A 10,562-nucleotide genomic window follows, 5' to 3' on the forward strand; every position below is an offset into this window, starting at 1 on the left:
TGGAAGTTACCCAAAAGTTTGGATTCAATATACAAGGAATTATGATGGGAAGGTAGAGATTCAACTTGGTGGCATCAGGAACTGCTGTCAGGTGATCTAATAGAAAATCTCAGTGAAAAGAGAAAAACTGAAAACTAATTTAATCAAAATCATCAGTGAAACAATTTCAGTTTTCCTCATTGATTACTGCAAACCAAGCTACTTTATCACACAACCAAAATGGTCTCATTGACAATATATAAAATACATGTTCTGAGCTTAAAGTGTCGTTATGGTGTCTTACGGGACTCACAACGTGAAATAGCTCATGCTCCTATTTCACGTTACTGCCTGGGGTCTTCAGGTGAACTCCCTGTCCCAAGAGACACACTGGTGCCAGTCAGAGGGATTCCATCACCGTTGCTGCAGTCACCATGAGCAGTGATGTGTGGCAGGGGTGCTTGGCTCTGAAGGGAAATGAGACAGCTCCCTGCTTCCTCACAAAAGGAAAGCAAATGGAAAAGACAGGCAAAGAGACACACTGATAGCAACGGGCATGTAAAGATCCTTCCAGTTAAGGTTTTTAGAGCTGGAAGCTTACACACAGTTTGTTCCAGTGAGGAGTGAGTTTGCAGCCAAATACTGACCCTGCTGAACTGAGACCATCTAGGAAAATAGCACAACAAAAGCCTGAATAACAGCTCGTAATTTAAGTCATTAAAGATAAACCATCACCAACAAGCCTTACAAGCCAGGGGTACTTAAGGAACAATTAGTTGTTGCTTCACCCAATAACCATCAGAATTGACAGGGTTAGATAGAAGTAGTTCTGTCACCTGGTGTTAATTAATTTATAAATACATTTACATCTTATTATTACTAGAAGTTACTCGGAACAGGAGTAGAAATGGATTCAGAAATGGAATAGATAGGTTCACTGCTGATGGTGATGCACCATTACAGTCTATCTGTGGCTTTGAATTTCCTTATCTGCTACTGGCTGGGAGTTGGGAAGCTGTGCTTAGGAAAGATCGCTCACTACTTGTTCGCTTCCTTTTACTCTTCCCCCAGTCTTTACAACTCGCCATTCTGAAACAAAAATGAACAAGACAATCTTGCTAGCAGTGCCAAGGCGTCAGTTCTTAGGTTATGTTCTACCACACGGCAGGACACCAGCATTCAACCACATGTGCTGTCTTACACTGGAGTGAAAATGTCATCCAGCGTCAGCTCAGCCAAATGCATCCAACTGCTGGTAAGAAATGTGGTGATGTTCCCAGAAATTCCCATCTCAGCTCTCATCAAGGAATAACTAATCTCTCCCCAAATCAAAACATGATCTGCTCGACAGGGAGCTAATAAAAGAAATCCAATTCTGAGGGGAAGAATGACAGGGAAATTTTTAGGCACATAAATTATTAATATAAAAAAGATGTTGTTAAAAAATAGCCCAAGCTGTTGATACATAGTTTGGAGTTACTTTCTGGACACCAACCAAAGCAGCCTGGCTAGGAAGGGATTGTAAAACTCCTACTTTCATTAAAGTCATGAGTAAGACTTACGCCAGAGACTGCAGCAGTCTTGTTACCTTTTTCTGTGTGAAGCTGTGCAGAAAAGAAATACCCAGCAGGGTACTGAATAAGAAGTCAGACTAGAACCAGGTTTCTTGTTAAAACCCAGTTTTCTTCCTGAATCAGTCATCTCACCAACCTACAGTTGGAAAAGAAGATAGATTGCATCAGGCATGCTAAAATATCTCCAAATAAGCAATTCCTACTGTTACTGCTCCTCAAAAAACCACATAGATGATTTGCTGTTGGCTGCCCAGTATTGAAGCTGCTTCGCTTTGCAGATGTCCAAAGCAGAGAGATGTCTAATGAAAACAGACTGACATTCCCAACCCAATGCCTCTCTCTCAAGTTTCCATTTAGTCTCATGCAAAAACCTGCACTCAGTAAAAGGATTCAATTTCCAATCCCTGTATCAAAGCATATAGGCCCAAATAATTCCCAAACTCCCTTTTCCCACATTCCCCTGCTGAGAGTCATGACAAGCCTCTAAAGAGAAGACACGGAGGAGCTGCCATAACTCAAGGACTAGCTCTACCCTGCTCTCCCTATGAAAGCCCAACCTTCACCAGTAAATTCAACAGGGTTTTGTTTTTCCAGCAATACTGACTGAGTTAATCAGTGCTGCAGCATCTTTTCAATGTAGAACCCTAAGAAGCTGCAGAATCAATTTCTATTTCACAGCTAAGCAAAGAAACATGGTGCTGTGCTCACAGACTGTAGTGGGCACCAATGCCCCAGATACCTTTTGGAGCTTGTTGGGATCTGATTTGGCCCTAGACATCCCATTTTAATCTACTGCCATGGAAACCATCACATTCCTGGGCACAAGGCCACCTTTTCCTGAGGCGGTCTGGGGTTTTTTTGCAGCTCAACTAGAAGTGTTTACTCCACAACCAAAGAAGGTAATAGTGGTGAAACACTGGAATAGGTTGCCAGCGAGGTGATAGGTGCCTCATCCATTCATTCAAGGTCAGAGCAACCTGATCTAATTGAAGATGTCCCTACTCACTGCAGAGGGGTTGGATTAGATGACCTTTAAAGGTCCCTTCCAACCCAAACCATTCTATGATTGTATGATTCTATGAATATTCTAAGTAACAACATACAGCCTATAAAGAGATTTCTCTTTCCTTTGTTTCAGGGAAGCCTTCTGACATATATTGGCCATTGTCAAGACAAAAAAAGTGGGCTTGCTGAATCATTGGTACCACCAAGGACTGTTGACCTTACTGTTTCTCACCAGATGTGAGACAAGAGGGATACTAAAGATGGTAACTTCTAATAGTAGCTACAGGGAAACCTACAGCAAGATAAAGCATACACTGTACAGTAATATGCTCCATAGCCATTTTGTCAGCAAGGCTGAGTTTGTCAACGTAACAACTGCCTTGCTCACACAGAGACGTGCCATATGGTTTTTACAACCAATTCTCTTCTCCACAGCTAGAACACATTCCCCTACTAAGCCAAAACATGCAACTCCTGGTCCGCATCAAAGTCTTTGAACATTTTTTCCACCAAGGCCAGACATCTTTGCCCAAGGGACTGGAAAAAACCCACCTAGCACCTCTGAAACCCACCAAATCAAACACACCTGAAAGGAGAGAAGGGGTTCCTCAGAAGGAACCACAAACAAGAAAAGCAAAGCAAGGCACCACATTTCCTTCCTGCAGAGCGTGCTGCAACATGGCAAGGGAGCAGCCACCCACATCAGGACATGCCAGTCCCACTGAGCTACTGGTCAGATGAAGACAAAAGCACTATCAAGAAATAACCAGAAGGCCCCTTTTGAATTTCTGTTTTGAAATCAAACCTAATTTTAAAGCCTCCAGATCTGCTGTTAAAATTGAACTGTTGCTTTCACGACAGTCACAGTTAGGGCTGTGCTCATGGCACGGAAGTACCCAAGATTGGAAGTACTCTTCTTTAGAAAGACCTTCCAAACATATAAAAAGCACCAAACAGCTCCTAGTTTTGAAACAGGATTGCAGGTTCACTTGCTATCATCACTGAAAGACAAAGAATCAAACGTTCATAGACACAGCAAGGTTGAGACACAGTGTGAGGAACTAAATTCTTTCCCCTTCATTCTCCATACCCTGAGAGTCAGTAACAAGCACCCTTGGGACAGCAGTAGTGGTGGAAGGGAATGGTATTAAGTAACCCTATAACCACAGTGCACTGAAGGGAACATTGGTGGCTCATACAAGATGAATGCAGGGTGCCACACCAAGGTTGATGTGCCACCCAGCACAGCACAGCGGAGAGCTTTGAGCTACCCACCCTAATGACATGTTGCAATTCATTGCAAGTCTTGCATGGCTTGAAAAGGCTGGGAGCTTTGTCACTGAAGCCAGTGGGAGCAGGAGCAGCCTCAGGTAGACACAGCAGTGAAATTCTGCTGTCACAGGGTCACTGCAGACCGATGTCAAGCATAAAAGCTGTGTGGCTGCCATCTTCTGAACTGCTTTTCTGCAGCTGCTCAGAGGCAGGCAGTTTACTCCAAAGGGTGATCAAGGCTGGAGCTCAAAAAAAGATAGATCCAACTGCTAATACAAACCAACCTGAAAGGCCAAGGGTTTCTTCTTGATTTGTATTCCCTCCACTGATCTGTGACCCACTCTGACCTCTCCTCTGACCCCTCACCTCTGGCACTCAGATGGAGAATTAGTCACTGTAAGTAAGGACACAGACCCTGGGGCTGTGGTCCATGCTGGTTTCCTGAGGATCAGGGCACTGTAATTCCCTGCAGCATGTGCCCCTCCTATTGGTCATCCATCTTCCATGGTTCCTCAGCAGAAAGGCAATTTGCTGAAGGGTGCTCATGTCAGAAGTGTTCTTGTCATACAGTAGGGAGGGAGGAAAGTAGGACAGGTAGGTTGTCCTAAGTTTCCTGCTTGCTACTGCCTCATTTTTCCTAATGGGCAGCAGAGATGGCAAGTCAAGCTCTCCAGCAGCTCTGCTGACAGGATGAGACAGTCCATGAGTCACTATGGGAATGCAGAGCTCCACAGATTCTGTCTTATGGGTGGACCAAACACAACTGGGACCATATGAATGACTTCTTACCAAACAAGAAGTTAATCTCACCAGAGGGCTCAATCAACAAATGCTGACTGCATTTCCTGAGGGTCTACCCTGGTCCCATGGGAGGAACAACAGAGAGGCGGAATTGAAACGGATGGCTTGCTCCCACTGCGGCCCCTCCAGATTTGCAATTCAATTCAATAAAAGATGGAGCAGACTGCTGGGCTGCCTTTGAAAGGGTCAGAGGGTTCAGAAGCAGCAGGAGGGAAATGGAGGCAGAGCACAAGCAGGAGAAGAGCCAACATTATTCTTCTTCATTCCAGAGTGAGCGTTCTGCTCCTAGGGCACGAGGAGCATCTCTCTGATTGAATAGCCAGCAGGACCAGAAGAATAAGCAAGTGCTGGATGGCAGACATGAATACTGTTTAGCAAGTATAGATGTGACCCAAAGTGAGGGGAGCAGCAGCTTACAGTCATAAAACCTTTGCCTGGGGCACTAAAACCAACTTTTTTTACTTGTGTCCACAATCTCTGTTCTACCACCTTTAAAGCACCCCAAAAAAGTTTTCTGTGCTGCAACCAAAGACAGATCCAGTGTGTTATATCAGAGCATGAGAGCTTGTTGGGGTTTGTATGAGTTGAAAGGGGCTGCCGAGACCTGCAGAGCCCCAGAAATATACACTGAAGTGTACTAGGAGATGACTGTAATTTACCCCTTTGCTTCTAATCCCTTGAGACAATGAGGTAATGCTGTAGGCAGCACTGCCTAATTGCCGATTGCACTACGATGAATAAAGCAATCGAGTCAGACAGAAGAGAACCTGAAAAGCTTGAGGAGAAAACACCATCATTTAACCACCAAACCATACAAAATGATGAGTAAGCAAGCTCCTTTCCTTAACATTTCGCCTTTCTTGCTCAAGTTCAGACAACACTCATCACAAGAAGTCACAGCTACCTATCACAATGTGTCACATTAGCTCACAGTACAGTGTCGTCCCATATCTGTGATGACAGACAGATCTACAGGTTGTCAGAGCCAAGCCCGTGTTAAACTACATGATGAGAACTTTTCAAAACCATACACTTGTGTTCAGTCATGTATGTCTGGATCTGGCAGGGTGGTTGCTGGATGCGCCTCCATGTCTGCTGCTGGGAATTGCATCAGGCAAGATGATACAGATGGACCTTTGCAGTCTTTGGAACTGGATCTTCCCCAGGTCCATTTCTATCTCACTTCATATTCCTCTCTCCTTTTTAACTTTTCTTCTGATGGGACTTGCTATTGCTCAGTACCTTTGTGCTGTGTGTCTCCAGCCAGCATTGCATTCATGTCTTTCCCACAAGCTTTTCTCAGGACAAACTAGCAAGAAGCAGACCTATCAATGCAATGGTGTCCCAGCTCCCATTTTCCAGTACCAAGAAGAGTACATGGGAGCTAAAGGGAAGCCTCAGCCTGAAATTCAACATAGGAGAGGGAGCTGCAGATTGCAACACTGAAGCTTCTATACTTGGTGCTAGAGTAGGTATAAACATCAAGTATTTTTGGAAGAGGGGGAAAGGATTCATAAGACTTTTCCTTCTTCAGCTGCTTGTTTTTATAGCTCCTCCAAATGGGAAGAGTCTTGCACCCAAACACCTGTTTTACTCACTCCCACTAGCAACGGTGGTGCACATTTTCTGCCTTTACCTTCACATCTTTCTAAGGCAACTTTTTTATTTCTTCACTGCTCCACAGTGTAAGCTTGGAAGCTTCATACAACAGATTGCAGTGTTGCTTAGACTTTCAGTGAGATACAAGTCCTGACTAGACATTTCATGGAGCTAGACCTCTCCTAGCCTTACCATACTTCTGCTTAAAGGCTAAACAGTCAAAGTGCTTTTTTTCTCTTCTATTCACTGATTTACCCATTTCTAGTGTATTGCACATCAGTCTCTACCCAAGTGTTTAGTGGATAGAATTCACCTGTATTGCAAAACCATTTAAGAAAGCCATCCATCTTTGCCAAAGATCAAGGCCAAAGCCAGGGCCTCCTTCATTCTTCTCTATGTGTCAGGATTTAACTCATCTTTTCAGAGCATTTGGCTCAGGCAGCTTCAGCAAAGTGCAAATCCCAGCCGCTCTGATCTCATGGATTCAAAAGTCAACTATTTCCATTTCTGTGGCTACATGCTTCCTGTACTTTGAACTTGCTTTGAACTTGGGGTTTGAACAAACTTAGGAGCTTCCAGTCATAATCAGTGAGATTTCATGTAGGTGAAAAAAAAGAAGAAAAAAGGTGTTCTGTATGGATCAAACATTAAATCAGCCTTGGGTTCAGTCAGAAAGGTCAGATGAACTTCCTAATGAGCCCTACCTGAGTTTTAAGCCTGTACCGGCAGCTGAAACTAGTCAAATTTTACTCCGTTTCAGGTTTTATTTCCCATGTTTCATGTATTTCTAGACCTCACCATTTTCAACATGTATCATTTGGTTATTACTCCCGATTTAAAGTTGTACCAGAAGAGAAGAAGGTGGCCAGACTGTTAAATCTCTTCTCCATTACTCAACTCTGACAAGGCCATTTTTTTCCATAGCGTGCTAAGGGTATTTCAGTTGGATGTAAAGTAGAAGTCACAGATGTCCATACGGTAAAGCTGGGCCCTGATCCTGAAGGCTTCCCCAGATGGAGAGCCCATGGCTTGATGGAGATCGCTGAGTTGTCCACAAGTGCTGGGTCTGTGCGTTGAGACCTCTGGCCTCACTAGGGTAGCAAAGCACACTGCTTTTTGGGCAGCAGCACATCTGTCCACTGTGGATGCTACAGAGCTCTGTTTCAGTGCATGATATAAGTGGTGACCCAAATGGAAAACAGTACAAGGGCTTGCACTTACAAGGTGAAAGGGCTGTGGTTGAAGCCAGAAGCATCCCAGCCATCCACCCTTCCTGGATGCTGCTGTTTTTCCCAGCCCACAAAATGCAGACCAACCAAAGATTTTTTCCCTCATGATTTCTTCCTTGCCTTATGTCACCCTCTGGCACCTCAGGGTGTGAGGTCTCATAGCTCATTATAATCCATCTGACAGGTTCAACAAGAGTATTTCTTCTCCTTTCTTTCTGAAGACTGCTGCACAGGATCACATTAGGTGCACCTATTTAATTCAGATTTGAATGACACTTATGCAGTAGTGAAATGCTGAAATCATGGAATCATAGAATGGTTTGGGTCGGAAGGGACCTTCAAAGGACATCTAGTTCAACCCCTCTGTCATGGTCAGGGACATCTTCATCTAGATCAGGTTGTCCAGAACCACATCCAGCCTGGCCTTGGATGTGTCCAGGGATGATGCATCCACCACCTCTGTGGGCTGCCTGTGCCAGTGTTTTACCATCATCATTGCAAAGAATTTCTGAACTGCTTCTCTGATTTGCTTCAAGCTGAGTGATGGAGAGGGCATGAGCACAATACAACAAAATAAGAGACCAAGGCATAGCCCAATGCAGCTGCAGTCCTCCTGTTTAGGCCATGTTTACAAACCAAGGAGTCTTCTGCTTTGTCCCAACAGATTGCTTGCAGGTGCACAAAGAGAAGTGGTGTAATCTCTACCCATGGAGATACTCATACCTCACCTGGGTGATGACCTGAGCAACCTGGTCTGACTTGGAGCAGGAGCTGGTTCTAGAAACCTCCAGAAGTGCCTTTCCACCTCCTTTATTCCATCATCTTTCAAGTTGTTTCACTGCAGCATTTTTGGGCAAGAAAAGCAATGGAATGCCAAGTGCTCATTATAAGGCTATAAATATATTAAAAATAGATATATTATCCCATATAGCAAACTCTAGTCCTTATTAAAGGAGAGAAATATGAACTGTATTTTAGCTGAAGCTGTTGCATCTCCCTTCCACTTATACAAATCAGGTAAAATATTCAACTGTGTCATATGTCTACCTCTTTTTCTTTCTAATAGGTTTTAGCTAGCTCAGAACAACCCAGCTATACCATGGGTATAGCGTTCAGCTCCAACTCAGAGATTATTAGGATCATCTTCCACCTAAGAATTGTGATGCAGAAAAGGTGCAGGGATTGGAAAGAAGAATATTCCAATTAAAACTAGGAATTGTAGACTACAAAGAGAGACTGTGAAATGGTGACGAGCGAGTAGAGGAAAGACAAGCAGACACTGTCAAATAAGCAGCAGGAATGCAAAGAGATGGAGATTTTAATAAGAAAATACATACTCACTAAAGCTAGTCAGAAACTATTATAGTTTTCTCTGGAAACACTTTTACAGCGTTATGAATTACTAGGGGCTTGGGTTTGGGTTTTTTTCCTTAGAGACTTTCATCAAACACAGAAATGTTTTCAGTACAAACAGGCAAAATATATTTTTGAGATTTTTTTCTATTTATTTTATTTTTTATTTTAGAAAGTACAAAGGAAAATATTAACTTCTCTGATTAGAATCACATCTGCCACTGAATCTTCCACTGCACAAAGTTGCAGTCACCTTCTAGAGTAATATGCAAAACAAATGGCAGCCTGGGGCAGCTTGGCTGTTGTCAAACCATTATCTTTCCAACACTGTTATTTCACATTTAATGGTAAGAGTGTTACACACTCTTAACATTCCTTGGGAGAGAAAACACACCACAAGCAGATTATTACAGAGAAATAACTTCGGATCTAACAAGGTAATTCCTGAGGTCTACAAAGCTACAAATATGAGATTAACCTCCTTCCTTCCATTCTTTTCCTCCACCCCAATTCTCAGCTTCCACTTGTGTGTTCTGCAGCCATTAGTGAAATCTTTCTTCCTATGGTACTGCCAAATGAGCTCCTCTATACACAGCAGCAAGGGCAAATAATCCATCACCTTGCCTCTCTGCAACTCGTGAAATACTCAGCACCAGACAGTCTTACAATACAAAATGCTGACTTCTCATATTTTCCTAATGTAAGGCTGCAGATAGAGACAGTTATATAAAGATTTCAATGATTCCTCTGGAATATTTGCTAAAGAGCTGTTCTGTGAGAGAGAAATCAGCAAAACCCAGGTCCCAAAACACTGGTTTATCAAAAGCCCCAATTTGTAATGGTTACCAGACATGCAAACAGCTATTGTCTGGAGTAGGGGGGGATACATGAAGCCAGTGTCTAGCTTCAGCTAGAGTTTTCTGCCTCCACTCCCTGTTCTCTGCTCCTCTTCTAGCATTAGCTTGATTTAAGATTGTGCCATTAAGACACAGGAGCCTAAGGGGATGCCCAGAGCAAATATATAGATTGTTCTTGCAGTTTTTCAGGATCATACACCAGTGATGTGCTTCCCATCTTTGCCTATAGGACCCTTTATGAACTGGTTGCCAGGATTGTTCCTGCAGAGATTTTTTGATGGCAGTTTATTCCTCTCATGTGTAAGTCATCAACTGGAGAAGCGATGTCATGCCATTCTCAAAATGCTTGTGTTTCCAGAAAGGAGTGTGGCAGAGGCTACAAGCAATGTCTATGGGGAGGAGGAGGGAGAGGAGAGCAGAATTGCTTCCATACAACTCAGCCTTCCTCTCTTCAGATGAAGTAGCACCACTGGTCTGAATAGCCAAACCCATCCTATCGTGCAATCACATCCTCACTTATCCAGTCATTTGGTACCCTGAGCTACTGCTTCTCATTTTCAGCAGGCCTGTGTAGAGAATTACTGTTGCTGTTTGACAGATGAACATGAAAAAGAAGAAGACAAAACATTGTAATAGTTCTGATCCGAGCCAAAATTCACATGCTTGGGGGAACTTTCCTTGCCAAATCAATGAACAAACAAACAAACAAACTCCTTTTTTTCCCCTTACTTTGGCTCAAAGGAAACATCTCACTCAATTCAAAAGGAAACGGTCCCTTCCATTTTCAGTGAATGTAATAGCAACAAATGATGGGAATAAAAGACTAGAGGCAGACTTTGCTTTATTCAACAGTGCACTGATAAAAAACACAAAGCACAGAGGGGCCGCTTTCT

General features: G+C 43.3%; 1 long non-coding RNA gene across 1 annotated transcript; it reads left to right on the forward strand.

Moving 5' to 3' along the window:
- Nucleotides 1–3,172: 3,172 nt before the first annotated feature.
- Nucleotides 3,173–10,135, forward strand: LOC133214628 (uncharacterized). Its single transcript, XR_009726178.1, has 3 exons — nucleotides 3,173–3,290; nucleotides 5,925–6,099; nucleotides 8,526–10,135. It is a non-coding gene; the product is annotated as an uncharacterized LOC133214628 (long non-coding RNA).
- The last annotated feature ends 427 nt before the right edge of the window (nucleotides 10,136–10,562 follow it).

This window comes from Neopsephotus bourkii, unplaced genomic scaffold (genome assembly GCF_033783945.1).
Source record: "Neopsephotus bourkii isolate Nb327-2 ecotype Australia unplaced genomic scaffold, CSIRO-AGI_Nbou_v1 NB_911, whole genome shotgun sequence".
Taxonomy (NCBI): Eukaryota; Metazoa; Chordata; class Aves; order Psittaciformes; family Psittacidae; genus Neopsephotus; species Neopsephotus bourkii.